Below are 18,083 nucleotides of genomic sequence, written 5' to 3'. Positions count from 1 at the left end.
TCTGTAGTTTATCCCATATGCACTTAATAGGCTCACAAATATAATACCATTATAAAAAAGAAAAACTGCCAACTCGGCTAAAAAAATTGTCATAACACTAAATTATTATATAAATATAAAAGGAGTGTGTCTGTAAAATATTCACTCAATGAACATCCCAAGGTGATGGTTTTGCTATGTTGTTTTTATTCCTGAGAGATCCATAACGCATTTGGATATGCCACATGTCACCACATGAATCAGGCAGTTAATGCATGTGCTTTTTAGAAGCAGGGATGTCTTCCCAATAGAATGTGCTATAAAAAAATGTAGAGATCCGGCTGCTTTGTCTGATAGGCATAATTTAATGTCTTGCTTATAATACTGCATCTTAAGGAAAAATACACAGTGTCCTACGTAGTTATTTACAATATATTGCTAAGTCTATGCAAATATGTTTCCCCAAGCCTGGGATTATATAACAAAGGTCAACAATGTTTGAAATATTTTGAAGCATATTCCCAATATGCTTAGTGTATGATGCTAATGTCCAATATATGCACATATATCTTAATATATTTCCAGATATTTCTGTTCATTGTTCTTGCTGTAGATTCCCACAGAATACTATTAGAGGAAGGTTTTCTTCTGAAGAAAGCCAAACATCACCTATCCATCTTGGAAAAAATTTATTAAGGTGGCTAATTATGCGGTCCTTAATATTACATTAGTATGAAGGTTGCTCAGCGCCCCTGCAGGAGAGAAAAAGATGGAAGCCACTTCAATAATCCTGAAACCAGAGATATGACATATGTAGAATGAGCACACACCTATGTGATCTTATTTTTCTGTCACAGATTTCCAAATCTGGCAATGACACAGAGGCATCACACCCATGCATGCACACACACACACACACACATGCTTGTGAACTGGTGCACACAAAACAAAGATGACAAGCCCCACAGTCTGCCTCTCATTTCTAAATATTGCAAATTCTAGCCTTATTTTTCTGAGGGGAATTTTGTGATCACATGTAAATTTCATTCAGATCACTTACTTAAGGAAAGAAAGCCTGGTTAGTTGCACAAGAATCGGGGGGAGAGCCGTAAAAACCATACCTCCATCAGTTACCCATTTCATACATAGTAGTGTATGTATGTGAATCCCAACCTTCCAATTCACCCCACCCTCCCCTTCCCCCTTGGTGTCCATACATTTTTTTCTCTATGTCCGTGTCACTATTTCTGCTTTGCAAACAGGTTCATCTGTACCATTTTTTTAGATTCCACATATATGTGTTAATATGCGATATTTGTTTTTCTGACTTGCCTCACTCGGTATGACAATCTCTAGATCCACCTGAGAACATATTGCACAGCACAGGACACTCTACTCAATGCTCTGAGGTGACCTAAACCAGAGGGAAATCCAAAAAAAGCGGGGGTATATGTAGATGTATGGCTAATTCACTTTGCAGTACAGCAGAAAATAACACAACATTGTAAAGCAACAATACTCTGATAAATTTTTTTTAAAAAAAAACCATACCTCCAGTATCCAAGCTATGCCCAGAAGAGATCTGTTTGTATCAAAGGTATCTGAGATCTGGGCCCTCAACTCCATCCTCCATCCCAAACACGCTGTTCTCTTGCCATTCCCCAATCACTGGGTTGAACCAAATTTTATTTTATTTTGTTTTGTTTTATTTTTTTGGCCATGCTGTGTGGCTTATGGGATCTTAGTTTCCTCCCCCGCCAAGGGATTCAACTCAGGCCACAGCAGTGAAAGCAGAGTCCTAACCACCGGACCTCCAGGGAACTTCCTGGACCAAATTTTTAAAACCTACAGTCACCCAGACAACAAAACAGGCAGTTGGTGACTTTAAGAAGTCAATTCTAGGAAAAGATACTCAACCCCAGTGGGGGGACCACACTGGACTGGTCAGCTGGCTTTTCCTATCTGTGCTGCTGTGACGCTGTGTAGCTGTCACCAACCCTGGGCCACATTATTGCAGAGGTTCACTCTGCCAGCTTCACACCCTTCTGGTCTTTAAGGTCCTCAGGAACCCCAAGGCAAAACCTTCCAAACAATCCACTACTTAAGATACTATAGGACTTTTCCAGTAGTACAGCAGATAGGAATCTGCCTGCCAGTGTAGGGGAACATGGGTTTGATCCCTGGTCCGGGAAGATTCCATATGCCGCAGGGCAATAAGGCCTGTGCACCTCAACTACTCAGCCTGTGTGCTGGAGCTACTGAAGCCCACACTCCTAGAGCCCGTGCTCCACGGCAACAGAAGCCACTGTAATGAGAAGCCACCACAACGAGAAGCCCATGCACCGCAACAAAGAGTAGCCCCTGCTGGCCACAACTAGAGAAAAGGCCCACAGGCAGCAACAAAGACCCAGGGCAACCAAAAGTAAATAACACATAATTAAAAAAAAAAAAGGTACTACATTACCCTCTTTCAAGGACTATGAAGTATGTCTAGGTGTCTAGATCGGCACATTTTCTTAGAATCCTTTTCCATATGATCGATCCAGGCAACCACACAGCCCACATTATGAGGCCTCTGTAAAGGGCCAAAGCTATGAAATCAGCTTTCCTCCCACGAATGCTTTGCCATCTGCCACCATCAACACAGGTGAGTTACCCAGAGTGGCCTTGAACATGGAGTTTTCACAGGAGCACAATCCCAGACACACCGGGCCAGCTCCTGGTAAGAAGGCACACCCTCCTTTGTCTCCAGAAGGAAGCATCATTAACAGACTTTGTTCCAGATGACCTTCTCCTTTGACTCTGGCCATAAGATCTCCTGCACTCCAGTGGTGATCCCACATATATAGAGGAGATGGGGAAATCGGACAACATACATATATATGTGTGCCAAGAACCACCCCTAGTCCTGCTAAGCCATACACTGGCTTTATGGAGCATTCCAGAAGATTTTCAGAGAGTGTCTCACAAAAGCCAAGAGAGCTGTGAGCATCTTTGTTCTCCCACTGGAAGCTCAACTGTATATAAGGAAGAGCAAATGTTAAATCATTTAAAGAGAGCTATTTTTCATAGTTTCCAGGACATAAATGTGTTTCAGTACATGTTATTGTAAAATAGTGTTTCTACTTACGTTCTTATACATCTGTTGTGTTTACTCATCCTCTAGTTCTGACTTTTAGAAATAGCAATAAATCTATTTTTTAATCCCCTCTCCTGATGACTGATGATTATTCATCGCTAAAAGGGATGGAGGGAGGCCCATGTGAGGAGTGATCCACCCTCTGGAGTAAGCTCCACTTTCACAAGATAAACAGGGTCCAGGGAGATTCCTCTTCTGTCCTGGGTAGTTTATGCAAACGAAATAAGGAGTCGGTGGCAGCTCAAATAAATATGAATTACCCTCAGGTGGAAACTCCGACCACTTGTTACAGTCAATTTCAGCAAGGAGGAGTCAATGGTGACATCTACACAAACAACACAATTCATTTTTATACTGCGTTCCTAATACAAAGATCACAAATGGCTTCGTGAAAAGTCAGTCATCCCTGAGCAAAAGCCAACCAGATGGAAAGAGGAGGAAGAGGAGCCCCCACTTCTGGGCCTTGGGAAGAGGGGATAAGTTGTCAAAATCAATGCTTAGAGAGTTGTGTAAGCAAGGACAGCACAAGCTTGTGGTGCTGTAACAAACAGCCCCCAAAGCTCACTAGCTTAAATTAACCTTGTTACTTTCTCGCTTTCACAAAACACAGTGAACTTCTGGGAGACTCGTAGGACAGATGTCTACATTCCATGGGACTCAGTGGTCCAGGCTGTATTGATCCTGTGGCTCCTACATTTTAACAGAGGCCTTGATGAGCAAAGGAAGTGAGCCATGGGTAGCCATACAAAGGGGCTTCAATGCTTTCCCCTGGCAGCAGCTCTTTGACCAGAATAATGCATACTCTCTGTACTCACAAGGGAGCTGGGAAATTTGGGAGAAGAGGAGAGCATGTTTGGTGAACACCCCCCATCTCTGCCAGGGGTGATAAACCATGCCACAGAGAGCCAATCATGGCAGAAGGAAGACAGTGTCCAAGCAGGACACATAATAAAGGACATTTCAAACACTTTCCTTAAAAACTGTTTTCTCCCTTTGTCTCCAACTCAACTGTGCTTTAACTGGATTCCTTGGGCTAAGTGGTCAAAGAAAGGTAATTTCGTCATCTGTAAAATGACAGTAACCAGTGCCAACCTAACAGGCTACTATAAAGATCTAAGGCTTTATGCATTTGTAAACCTCCCTCGATTAGTGCACACATGTAGGTTAGCAGAAGTAACAACCGCAGCATTTCAGCATGTTGGGACATGCCCCGGTTCGATGGCTAGAACAGTGACATCCAGAGTGGTCACCAAATGGTGATACCCAACCAGTTCTATCTGATGTCTAGCTGGTTGCTTTTAAAGCCACTTTTGCTTTTAATACCTTTCATTGTCATATCTGCATTAACATCTCGGCCAAGGATATACACTTCCCTATTTTCTACACTTCTTTCTTTTTTTCAATTGATTAAATCTGGACTTTATTTATTTTTGACTGTGCTGCTTGGCATATGGGATCTAGTTCCCGAATCAGGGATTAAAACACACACCCTCTGCATTGGAAGCATGGAGTCTTAACCAATGGACCACCAGGGAAGTCCCTACTTCCCTATTTTTTGTTTGCACAATCCTACCAAGTGTCAGAAGTTTTCTGTTTCACGTGCTTGATCCCACAGTAGAATGCCTAGATTATGGGCTAGAGTTTCGTGGGGTTTATAATGAATTCCAAATATGTCCCAGGATATCTAGCAGGTTCTCGGATTTACATTTAGTGCAGAGTTAATCGTGTCAATTTTCCCACACTGGAAAGTTAATTCTAATGAGTATATTGGAGGCTTGTGGGTCCAGGTGTTTTTCCAGTGGTCTAATACTGATTTTCTTGGGTTGTAGTTAGGTATATCGGAGAAGGCAATGGCACCCCACTCCAGTACTCTTGCCTGGAAAATCCCATGGACGGAGAAGCCTAGTAGGCTACAGTCCATGGGGTCGCTAAGAGTCGGACACGACTGAGCGACTTCACTTTCACTTTTCCCTTTCATGCACTGGAGAAGGAAATGGCAACCCACTCCAGTATTCTTGCCTGGAGAATCCCAGGGACGGCGGAGCCTGGTGGGCTGCCGTCTATGGGGTCGCACAGAGTCGGACACGACTGAAGCGACTTAGCAGCAGCAGCAGCAGCAGCAGCAGCAGCAGTTAGGTATATATTGCAAACTATTCTTCTTAAAAGCTTCTTGACACTTTCTCATCTCTGAGTCACATAAGAAATGACGGAATGCAAACAAAACCACCTTGAGACTTGACAAAAGGAAAAAGATGAAGTGGAATCTCTTTGACTTCATCAGGTTCGGTGGAGATGGCATGGCAGCGTAGAAGAATCTTGACAATGACTTGAGTTCCAGTCTCAACTCTGCCTTTTGCTCACTTGGCCTTGAGCAGATGGGATCCTCTCTTTTGACTTCTGCTGCCCAGAGAGGAGGGCAGTACAAGGAGGATTCAGTAAGACAATGTGCCCAAGACGGGTGGCTTGGTGAGTACTGAGTGCTCAGTGAGGTCTAGTCCTTTTCTAAACCTCTGTTGACACCCTCATCACTGGGCACGGGGCACAAAGTGCAGTAAGACTCTGCCCGTGTGGGTGTTAGGAGCACGTTGGTTCAGGAAGTACGTGGGAATATGCTTCTTTTTATAACGCTGTTGGTAAAATGTGGCCACTTACAGACAGGTGCTCATGAGATCTCCTTGTGGCTTGAGCTGGGACCCCCAAGAAGCCCCCGGTAATGGGGCCATCCAGCCGTGGTTTCTCCTGATCAAACTCGCAGGGCAGTCTAACCTTTGCCACTGCCGCCTCCTCCAACATTACAGATTGGAATTCGTGTTGAAATCATCCATCCATTCTCAGACTACACCAACCCATGCCCACTTCAGCTTTCTTAACCAACCAATTGGTTATTTCAACCAAATTACCAAAACACAAAGATAAAATCATCAGAAAAGCCAATTTGTCACTGAAAAATCTGGCCAGCAAGGCCTAGACTGTGCAAGCAGTGTTGATATTATACTTTTGTACTTTCCTAAACTAATTTAGCCTACTAATTTTCTATAATTACCTGAATGCTCTTAGCCTCCGTTGGTCAGATGAGTTCTGAGACACTTATATAACCAGCATTAAAAAGATGCATTTAGCAGCTCGGATTGTTAAAGTAACAAAGCCTATAGAATCCGGAGGTTATTGTATTCTCCCAAAAGTACTTAAATAATAGCCTAAAATCTGAAGAATTACTTTAATACTTCAATAAAAATAACCCAATTCAAAACATTTTCAAGGAAACAGAGTTCTTTGCTCTAGGCTACCAAGTAATGGCTGAGAGAAAGTATATAGCCTGTCACTTCTGATTAGAGAACTGTGCCTCTGTGCTTTGAATGAGGGGCATGTCTGGTAATAGGAAGTGCAGATATTAAAGTTAATAAAATAATGTGGAATACGATATATATGAAACTTGACCAAGTATAGCACAGAATATAACATACATTACCCTGTTCAGTCAACTCCTGTGGCCCGGCATCTAATGACAAGCTTAATTTCTGTTTCCAATGAGAGTACAGCTAAAAATACAATTTCCAGATTAGACAAATATTTTATCCGACTCCCTAACAAATGTAACCAGGAATGGCTGACATGTCTACACAGATGCCCGGCGACCATGAGAGGGAATTACTAGGATTGCAAACTGCTCAGCCTGAAAAGTCCATGAAACCTCATCATCTTTGAGGTCATTATAAATAATTAGTTGCAAACATGGTGATGTCAAAGCTTCATGGCTGGAAAAGGAGGACAAGGGCGCCTCCATTTCTCTCCTACCCTGAGAGGTTCCCGGCTCCCTCTCGGCACAATTAGGCCTCCCCAAACAGCTCGGCATCCAGGCTCTGCACACCCATTATTGCATCTTTAATCTAAAACCCCAACGCCAACCGTAATGGTTTGGTTTCTCGATACATTAACCTTCAACTTGTATTTTCACTATTAAATAACCAGCTTGAGAACCTCCTAGAATTTTTTTCCTCCAGTCACCTACATGAAACCATACGGTCCCCATGATGTGACCCTCTTAAGGGATTTAAAAGCAATTCAATGAGCTAATCTCGGTAAGCCTAGAATCAAAGTTCTTGTTTCCATATTTCACTTTCAAAATATTTAGAACTTTGACAGATATGACATTATGTTTTCATTAAAACAGCTGATTTCAAAATGCTGCACTGTGCAGAAACGCCATAAACAGTTTATGATGAACTGCCACGCTCTTAATTAAAACAATAAATCCAGCACACAATATTTGTGCAGCCTCCGGTCTGACCTTTGCCTCTTGCTATCCACCACCAAGCCACGGCTGCGTTCCCAACGCCAGACGGGGAAGGTTTTAAAACATGATCTGAAAGGCACTAAAGATAAAATAAGAGAAAACGTACCATTAGTCTTCGCAGTTATGATTAATTCAGTTCATATTTTACAATCTGGTTATGGAGTAAAACTGCAGACTTTACATCAAGTATTTGCCATTCACTATACCTAATGTATAAAAATGCTTGATATTTTAGAAAATGGCACCAAGCTAATTCACCACAACCCCACGAAGGACAGAAATTGAAATCATAAACACAGAGAGTGATTAGCTATCCATCTGAACTGACGAGCAGAACTCACTCGTTGGATGGTCAGCCTCGGACGATAAATATGTCGATTGCAGCCCAGCCTCGCCACGCCACTCTTATCTCCCCACCGCTAAATTTCAGATTAAAATATTCCCTTAAATCTCTCTTGCATCAGCTGCTGGAGCAGGCAGCAAGGGTGTTAATTACCAAGCGGGAATAACAGTAAATTTGTTGTACTGGCCCAGAGTCACCAAGTTAACCTGGGGCCCTGCCAGCTCCGGGGGCGGAAACTATTCTGAGCTGGGTCTCATGTGCACCTCTCATTAAGAGGGCAGCAGGTGGCTGGAAGAGTCCATCCTGCAGCCTCTGATCTGATGGACAAACAGACACCTAGCAACTTCACTCTGGAAAAACTGTGCCCCAGCCATGGAAGAAGCAGAGACTTCATGCAAGAAGGGGAGGGCATACCCTAGCTCCTTTGGGGACTAACCCCATGGTGCCTGCAGGCATTTCCCATTGCACCTGAGCATCTGTGTCCAGGCCTTTCCTCTGGGCTCTGTCCCAGCTTCATTTTCCCGTCTTTGCAACTCTCCATCATCACCCCCACATGCACATTCCCATGACAAACACACACACACAGCACATAGCCCTGCTGACAGATGAGACAGCAAAGCCTCCGAGGCTGGAGGACTAAGTGTGATAATGCAAGGTGGGACACCCCCTTCAGGTCCTTGTTGGAACTGCAGGTAGAGCCTACCAGAGCTCCAGAAGATGGAGGGAAAAGCAGTGCCCGCCACAGGAGGTCATGCAAGCTCGCAGTCTGGGACTTGCATCCCTCCCACCCCCATTAGGAAGAATGGAATGCCAGGTGGGTCACTGCCCACTGTGACAGCAAGACACAATTAGCCAACCTGACTCTGCCCTTCGCTCATCTCTGCAGCCTCATCTTGCTTTGTTCTCTGCCCACTCCAGGCACCTTACTTAACTCCAAGAGCCCCTCCCAGACCATGCAGCTGTGAACTCACTACCCTCACCCGTGCCCAAGTCCTGGAGGGGACTGCGTACCTGCTCACAGGGCCTCCAAAGACGGCCTCCAAGGGGAGATGCCTCGCTAAGCCCCCAGTGCCTTCCTCCCGCCCTGCCCTAAAGACAGGCCTTGGCCCATGTTTAGTTGGGGGATTCTGTCCCAAGTTATCCTAGCAGAGAAGGCTGGGCTCTGGGGTCCCTGAGCACCATGCAGGGTTCCTGTGCCCCCTACCCCCAGCGTGAACCTCTCCAGGAGCCATCACTCACATCCTCACCTTTAGAGTCAAATGTCATAGTCGGGGTACATTCCATTCATCTCCGCCTCATCACAGAGGGCTTCCCTGGTGGCTCAGACAGTAAAGAATCTGCCTGCAATGAGGGAGACCTGGGTTCGATCCCTGGGTTGAGAAGATCCCCTGGAGAAGAGGATGGCTACCCTCTCCAGTATTCTGGCTTGGAGATTTCCACGGACTATATAGTCCATGGGGTCGCAAAGAGTCGGACACGACTGAGCAACTTTCACTACACTTCATCACAGAAGGTGCCCCAACAGGAGTCAGAACCCCTGCCCCCACCAGCTGCCCCCCATGCCCAGACCTTGGGACAGAAGGATCAACCCCAGACACCACACAATGGTGGTCCCCTCCACGCACCACACCGTCCAGGGATGCAGCCCAGTCCAGCTGACAGAGGTCACATACATATGTCCTGTGGTCACATTTGGCCCCTGCTGCCACTTGTGAATACCACTGTTTTTCAGAAAACTAAGACCCAGAGGGCTGAGGGCTCCATTCTGAAGTTGCCCAGTCAGTGAATGTCCCCACAAACTTAAAATCCTTTCCCTCTATCTTTGGGGCACTACTTTCTCATGATCATACTCCTCCTTTAGGCAACATGTGAGACTCTCAAACTGAGACCCATGGATATGTTCTCAAGGGTCCATAACTCCTTCTGGTAATTTTCTATTCTTTTTTTTTTTTTTAAGTATTTTCACATCAGTGAAAATCCATCTAAAAGACACAATGAAAATATTCTACAACAAACCATAATGGAAAAGAATATTTTAAGAAAGAATGTATGTATATATATATATATGTATGCGTGCTTAGTTGCTCAGTGGTATTCAACTCTGAGAACTCATGGACTATAGCCCATCAGGCTCCTCTGTCCATGGGATTCTCCAGGCAAGAATACTGGAGTGGGTTGCCATTTCCTTCTCCAAGCGATCTTCCTGACCCAGGGATCAAACCCAGGTCAGGCAGATTCTGTACCATCTGAGCCACCAGGGAAGCCCGTGTGTGTGTGTGTGTGTGTGTGTGTGTGTGTGTGTGTGTGTGTGTGTGTGTGTGTGTGTGTGTGTGTGTGTGTGTGTGTGTGTGTGTGTGTGTGTGTGTGTGTGTGTGTGTGTGTGTGTGTGTGTGTGTGTGTGTGTGTGTGTGTGTGTGTGTGTGTGTGTGTGCGCGCGCGCGTGTGTGTGTATCTGAATCACTTTGCTGTATAGCAATAATTAACATGACATTGTAAGAATAAATCAACTATATTTCCATTTTTAACAAAACAATGAATACAAACATATTCTGGATCATCTATCAACTATCATATGATTTCCATCCCAAGTTTGTGTTTTCCATTGTTGCGGTAAAAAGCACACTCTTCAAATCAGCAAAGACTAAGACTTCTCTGGTGGTCTAGTGGTTAAGAATATGCCTGCCAATGTAGGGAACACGAGTTTAATCCCTGGTCTGGGAGATCCCACGTGTTGCGGGGCAACTAAGCCTGTATGCTATAACTACTAAAACCCATGTGTTCTACAGCCCATGCTCCCCAAGAAAAGCCCCCACAATGAGAAGCCCATGTATCACAACTAGAGAGTACCCCCTGCTCACCACAACTAGACAAAGCCCTCGCAAAGCAACGAAGACCCAGTGCAGCCAAAAATAAATAAATTAAAAAAAAAATCAGCAAAGACTAAAGAGCAGTGGCCAGAGTGAATGGGCCTGGGGGCTGAGGGAAGGCCAAACGGAATTATAGGATTCTGTTCGTGGGAGTATAAGCCCCGTGTTACCCCAGCCTCAGAGTGGGGAGAGGATGTGTGCCCTGAAAGACTGACCTGGGATCCATCAGAAGAGTACAGAAGACAGCACATTACACGTCCATGCTTTTCTCCAGAGTCACCTCTTGATCCTTACGGAGTTCACCCAAGTGGACATCTGGGGTCTTCACCCTCTGCTCCTCTCTCTTCTCTCCTACCCTCTTCATCTCTTTTCATCCCTGCTCCTTCTCTCTAGATCAGTGGTCCCCAAACTTTTTGGCATCCGGGACTGGTTTTGTGGAAGACAATTTTTCCATGGGGCGTAGGGAGGCTGGGGAATGGAGGGATGGTTCGGGTGGTAATGGGAGTGATGGGCAATGGCAGATGAAGTTTTACTCACTCACCTGCCACTCACCTCCTGCTGTCCTGGGCCTGGGGGTTAGGGACCCCTGCTCTAGACTCACATCCCATGCTGGAGGGGCAGGGTCAAATCTTTCAAATTCTATATTGCTTTGAAATTTTAGATATCTCAGATCCATCAGACTGTATCAATGACATTTTCTTGTTAAACTTGACTGCTCTTCGAGCTTCACTTTCACGTGTTGTTATGAAATTATCTTCTCTTCGTTTGTTCTTCAGCAAAGAATGAGGGAGGTCAAGGAAGAAGGAGGCAAGGAAAGAATTTCCCATGCTGTCACCAATGATGCTTCAAGTTAAACAAAGTGGTGGAAGAATTGAATCAGCAATGTCCCCACCCTACTCCCAAGATACGTAATCTTAACAATCTGGAAAGAACCTAGGTCATATGCATCAGTTCCAGAATCATGTTAAAAGCTGTGAATTCATTACAACAAAACAACATCATCTTTTCCATTAAAAAATGTTTCTATTTTCAAATGTATTGGTTTTATAATTTTGTTAGCTTTTAATTTGTAAATGAGACCTGGTGTTAGAGTTGTCTAAAAGCTATAAGCACAAGGAGTTTAAATCTACTTTTGTAAGATCTGTAGTCAAGAATATTACTATCTTTCTCCTTGAGTGGTTATAAAGATTAAATGAAATTATGTAGGGAACATGCTTAGCACAGTATGCCTCACACATTGGAAGAATTCAATGTGTTATTAAATATTTTAATTGAAGTATCATTGATGCATAACATTATATAAATTACAGGCATATAATACAGTGATTCATAATTTTTAACTTTATATTCCATTTATAGTTATTATAAAATATTTGCTTTATTCCCCCTTGTTGTACAATATATCCTTGTGCTTATTTTATACCTAATAGTTTATACCTCTTACTCCCCTACCCCTATACTGCTCTTCCCACTGGTAACCATTATTTTGTTTACTCTGTGAGTCTGCTTCCTCTTTGTTATATTCGCTAGCTGTGATTTATAGACTTACACATATAAGGGACATCATGTAGTATCTGTCTTTCTTTGTCTGACTTATTTCACCTAGCATAATGCTTTTGAACTGTGGCATTGGAGAAGACTCTTGAGAGTCCCTTGGACAGCAAGGAGATCAAACCGGTCAATCCTAAAGGAAATCAATCCTGAATAGTTATTGAAGGGACTGATGCTGAGGCTGAAGCTCCAATACTTTGGCCACGTGCGAGCCGACTCATTGGAAAAGACCCTGATGCTGGGAGAGATTGAGGGAAAGAGGAGAAGGGGACAACAGAGGACGAGATGGTTAGACAGCATCACTAACACAGTGGACATGAGTTTGAGAAAATTCTGGGAGATGGTGAAGGACAGGGAAGCCTGGCACACTGCAGACTCATAGGGTCACAAAGAGTCTGACGCAACTGAGCAACTGAACAACAACAATGCCTTCGAAGTCCATCTAGGTTTCTGCAAATAGCAAAATGTTGTTCTTTTTTATGGCAGAGTAGTATTCCATTGCATATATACATTTTGTTTATCATTCATCTGTCGATAGACACTTAGGTTGTTTCCATATTTTAGCAATTGCAAGCAATGCTGCCATGAACATTGGGGTTCATGTGTCTTTTCAAATTAGTGTTGTTTTTCATTATTTTTTGTTTTTTCTCAAATTAGTATTTTTGGATTTTTCAGATATATATCCAATGGCAGAATTGCTGGATCATATGGTCGTTATATTTTTACTTTTTTTGAGAAACATCCATATTATTTTCCACAGTGGCTGCATAAATTTACATTTATACCAGTGGTGTATGAGGGTTCCCTTTTCTCCACATAAGTATTAAATTTTATCATTTTTAATAATAAATATTATAGCAAAAATAAGTTACTATTGAGGGTTTGCAATATTTTTTCTTAATAAGCTACATCAATCAAGCTCTTTGTACCTTTCAAAACTCATATGTTGAAGCTGTAACCCCCAGAACCTTAGAATGTGAATATTTAGAGAAGTGAAGTGAAAGTTGCTCAGTCGTGTCCAACTCTTTGCGACCCCATGGACTATACAGTCCATGGAATTTTCCAGGCCAGAACACTGGAGTGGGTAGCCAATCCCTTCTCCAGGGGATCTTCCAAACCCAGGAAACGAACCCAGGTCTCCCTCATTGCAGGTGAATTCTTTTACCAGCTGAGCCTCCGGGGAAGCCCAAATAGTTAGAGAAAGGGCCTTTAAAGAGGTAATTAAGTTAAAATAAGCTCATTAGGGTAGGCCTTAATCCAGTATGACTCGTGTCCTTACAAGAAGCGACTAGGACACAGACACAGACTGAGGGAAGACCACGCGAGGACACGGGAGAAGATGACCACACACAAGCCAAGCAGAGAGGCCTCAGAAGACGCTGACCCTACTGACACCTTCATCTTGGGCTTCCAGCCTCCAGAGTTGTGAGAAAATAAATTTCTGTGGTTTACGCTCCTTAGGGCTTCTTCGGTGGCTCAGTGGTAAAGAATCTGCCTGCCAGTGCGGGAGTCGTGGGTTCGATCCCTGAGTCAGGAAGATCCCCTGGAGAAGGAAATGGCCACCCACTCCAGTGTTCTTGCCTGAGAAATCACATGGACAGAGGAGCCTGGTGGGCTACAGTCCGCGAGGCTGCAAAGAGTCGGACACGACTTAGCGACTAAACAACAACAAAGCTCCTCAGTCTGTGATACTTTGTTATGATGGCCCAAAGGAACCAATACATGTTTAAACTCTGAAAATCAGGAACGGGCTTTTACTTCCCTGTGCTCTGCTGTGCCATCCCTTCCACAAGAAGAATCCTGTCCAGTCAGGATGAAGAAGGTGGGGAAACAATAAATATGAGAGCTTGAGGTCACACCCCAGTTGCCATTCCCCTACTAGGCTTTCCCACCAGGCCATGAGACCATGAGCTAAGCCATGTCCTGTCCACCTGGGTCTCTTCTCAGTACCACTGTGGTCCCCCACCATCTACACCAAATTGGACACTTCTTGGCAAGCATCTCACTGCCCCGTGCCTCTTAGCAGGGATGGGGGTGGGGAGCAGCATGGAGTAGTGCTGGGGGATGGCCCCTGGGAGGATGCAAATTCATGCAGGGTGTCCACCCCAGGCTCTGGAGTCCAACGAGCAGCCTTTCATGCTCCTCACTGCTGTCTATCCCTCCTAAGGGCATCCTGCCAGAGGGCCAGAGGCAGAGGCGGGACCACAAAGGCCCCCCAGGACTCAGCTCAGCTTTACAAGGGGACAAATGGACCATTTCATTTCCCAAAATAGCTTTCTAGGAACACTTCCCATCCAGGGCCATAAAAGAAGATTTCAAACCAAGAACTTTTACGAGTTTTTTTTATCTGCGTGAGTGTCTATTGAGTTTTACACCCCTTCAGGGTATCCGTTGGCTGTAGGCAGAGTAGGAAAAGGCCTCTCACTAAATGCAAGAAGAAACAGTCAGAAAGGAGCTGGACTCTTCACTGTCCGGTTTTAAGGTAATTCTTCTAAAATCCCACATTCACACCTGAGCTCCCATCTGAGAGCAGCCAGTGGACTGAAGATGGCGCCCTCTGGTGGTTGGTGGTGTTCTGAGTCCTAGCCTGGGGTCCAGTGGGGCCTGAAGCCCAAACCAAGGCCACGGGCTAGCTCAGCATAAAAGTCTCTTGAGGGTAAGCAGGGCTAGAGATGATGAGGGACACCTGAACTGCCAGACCGGAAGTGCCTAGGTCCCCGTGTCCACTGGATCTTGGAGCAGAGGGGCAGTCAGCTGCACATGTGCCAAGGAGTCCTTGGGCCTCCCCGCATCTCACGACCCACCTCAGAGCATCCTATCCATCTGGAAGGAATCTCACCACTACAGGGTTAGCCTGTGCATTAAAGGCAAACTGTGGGCTCCCAGGTCCCAGGTGAAGGAATCAAGGGAAGGTTTAAAAGAGGCAAGAGCAGGCCAAGAGTCACCAGGTCTGCAGGGCCCCCATCAGCACCTGCCATAGCAAGGTATAGAGCATGCTGTTGGTAACAGGCTTGAGAGCTCTTCCTCCAGCTTCAGTGTTACTGGCTAACTGCATCTATGCTTCAATATTTCCATCTGTACAATGGGAGATGCACAGATCTTGTCGCAAGAGTAAAAGACACATTGCACAGAATTTCGGAGTACCAGCCTGGCCTGTGACAAGGCTTTCAATGTAAACCATCATCATCTTTACCAAGATCATGGCTATTAGCTTCTTACCAACACTACAGAGCCTAGCCAATACAAACAACCTCTGGGAGACCCACAGGGGATCCAAACCTTTCCCAGAGTCAATGCCGTATTTTCCACCAACTTGTAAGGAAAGAGGTGGGGCAGAACTTTGGCCTAGGATCAACCCCACCCCCAGGACTCAAGCAGCAAAGATACTGGGTGCTGTCTGTCTGTCTTACCTGTTTCTTCTCTCACTCTGAACACCTACTGCCCAGCTTCACCATCAGACAACCATGGATGCCAAGACAGCCAGAGCTGAGCTCGAGGAAAAGTTCAGTGGTAACTAGGCAGGACACTGGCATCCCCATGTCTATTTCCATCTCGAGACTCAAAAATTCTCCAGACATCCTTCGATCTGCCGTGGAGGCAGTTCTCTGCCAGAATTGCACCCACCTCCACTGCTCCCCCAAGCCTCCATCCAGAGCCCCCCAGCAAACACAGGTTGCAACTTTAAAAGCATGAAAATCAGGAAACGGAACATAGCTAATTCTCACGGCAGCATTAACTCATTCGCTTGCACATATGGGGTATTTGGACCCCAGTAGGTCTTCTATATATATAACTTATTATACAGTAGGTGCAACTTGGAGAATTAATGTTGCTATAGGAACATTCGGATCAAGGCTGGCTTCCAGAGTGAAGAGAGAAAAAATAAGTTTTCCTCCACAGTGTACTTCTCTGTTTTGAGTTTTCAGAGAGGAAGAAGCAGTGTGATCGAGTCAAATGAGGCGAGGAGGGGCTTCCCCTCGTGGTTTGGGGAAGGTGAGAATTCCTGGAAGCATCTCACTGGGGAGGGAAGAGGGAGCTTAGGCGGAGCCCAGAGCCCACATGGCTGGGAGGACTGCAGAGAGAGGCCTGGGGGGCAGCACTGGGTGGGGAGCAGGGTGAAGACCTGCTCTGGCCAGAGGCAAGACCTGTGCCAAAGCTGGAGCATTGCCTTATGGCAACTCCAGAAAATCCCCCCAGGGAAGGCTGAAAGCCCCATAAACCCTCAAACATGAGGCACTCATCCCCCAACCCCCGGGCCCCTATGTCCTATTTCTGCAGCTTTCCATCCTTCCCCAGGGAGAAGGTCAAGGGAAAGAGGAGATTGAGGGTGAGCTTAGTGGTCTATATTGGTCCCTGGGTGGACACCGCAGGGACCCACCTCTGGCTGAACCATGCTAGAAATTTGTGTCAACCATGGTATGAGCCCTTGGATCTCTTGTTTGGACCTTGTGTCCACCTGCAAATCCTCCTCCAAAACTAAACTGTTAAAAATCTGAGCATTTGGCTCACCCATTAGAGGTTCTCCGGACTAGTAAATCTGGACATGCACTGAATCTCCTAAGTGCTCCAAAAACAGAGGTCCCCAACCTTTTTGGTACCAGAGACCATTTTCGTGGAAGACAATTTTTCCACGGTCCCTAGGAGGTGGGCATGGTTTCAGTTTCACCCATGCCCACCTCCTGCTGTGCACCCTGGTTTCTAACAGGCCACATACTGGTACCCGTCCATGGCCCAGAGCTTGGGGACCCCTACTCCAAAATGTGTAAGCCTACTATCTCCTTCAGGGACAGGCAGGGTTCTAAGTCTCCCTCCCCACTACCTTTCCTACCCTATCCAGGGGTCTTAGCAGCCCAAAGCCACTGAGGCAGTCACAGCACAGCCAGAAATTCTACCCATGGTGAGGGCAGCCCCAAGACAGCCCAGCGCACACACCCAAGTTGACTGCATGACCCAACCTCAGCATCCAGCAATGTGCTGGGCACACAGAGGCAGCCAGAAATGTATTGACTGAAGGAGTGGATGCTGAACCCAACATGGCAGCAAAGCAAAGAGTGAAGGAGGAAAGGACAGCATTCCTATGACACTTTCAACTCCATGCTCTCCAGGTGCCCACAGATAGTGCCAGGCGCTAAATTCTGCCCAGGGGACACACAGGCAAACAAGACATTACCTCTGCCCTCTAGATACTCAGAGTGGAAATAAACAGCCAAGGACCATGTCTTACTACTGGTCTCCCCAGGAACAACACTTAGGCACCTGCAAATGCCCGTGGGATAAACATGGAGATGGCAGAAGGGCAAGGACCTGCTCTAGGAGGGGCGTCAAGTATTCAAAGGAGCCCAGAGTTGGGGAGATTCATTCCAGTCTAGGACAACATCCCACAGGCTGATGAAACCCTCCAAGTCCACCGGTGACTCAGGCCTTTCTTTCCATTAGGTATTTCAGACATGTTCCAAATACTCGGGCTGCCACTACCCTGAGCTGCTGGTTTGCATTTCATTTGAAGCTGTTTCTACTTTTAAATACATATCTAAGAGTCCAACAGAATGTCTAAATGCGTCCCAGTCCATTCCGCTGGAAACTGTGTGCTGAACATCGCAACCAGTGGGAGGAGCTGAGTCCTACAGACGGGGCGGGGGGTGGGGGGAGCGCCTCCACCCTCCAGGGAGGCAGGCACCACAGGTATCAGCAAATTCTCCGCCCCACCCTCTCACATCTTCTACATGGTTAAAATAAAGGTGGGTTTGCAGCATCCGTGAGTCAACAATTGGCCAAATTTTACATGACGGATCAGCCAGGGAGACAAATGAGTCAAATTTTCCAGCAGATATTGGTTATTCTAAACTGGGGATGGGCACATGGTTACAGGTTACCTGTGTGTTTACTAGGCATCCCGGGCATCACTAAGGA

At 45.6% G+C, this 18,083-nt stretch overlaps 1 long non-coding RNA gene across 1 annotated transcript in view; it reads right to left on the bottom strand.

The window, feature by feature from the left end:
- Window positions 1-6,587: 6,587 nt before the first annotated feature.
- The window catches only part of LOC145513609 (uncharacterized), a 50,843-nt gene continuing 39,347 nt past the window's right edge, over window positions 6,588-18,083 (bottom strand). Inside the window, exons 8-9 of the long non-coding RNA XR_014059580.1 lie at window positions 7,407-7,491; window positions 6,588-6,657 (exon numbers count right to left, since the gene is read on the bottom strand). This is a non-coding gene — a long non-coding RNA (uncharacterized LOC145513609). The remainder of the gene's footprint in view (window positions 6,658-7,406; window positions 7,492-18,083) is intronic.

Source organism: Giraffa tippelskirchi, chromosome 7 (assembly GCF_054371585.1).
Source record: "Giraffa tippelskirchi isolate mGirTip1 chromosome 7, T2T-mGirTip1v1.2.pri, whole genome shotgun sequence".
NCBI classification, from domain to species: Eukaryota; Metazoa; Chordata; class Mammalia; order Artiodactyla; family Giraffidae; genus Giraffa; species Giraffa tippelskirchi.
The sequence above is the reverse complement of the archived record's forward strand: the minus strand, read 5'-3'. Positions and strand labels throughout refer to the sequence as shown.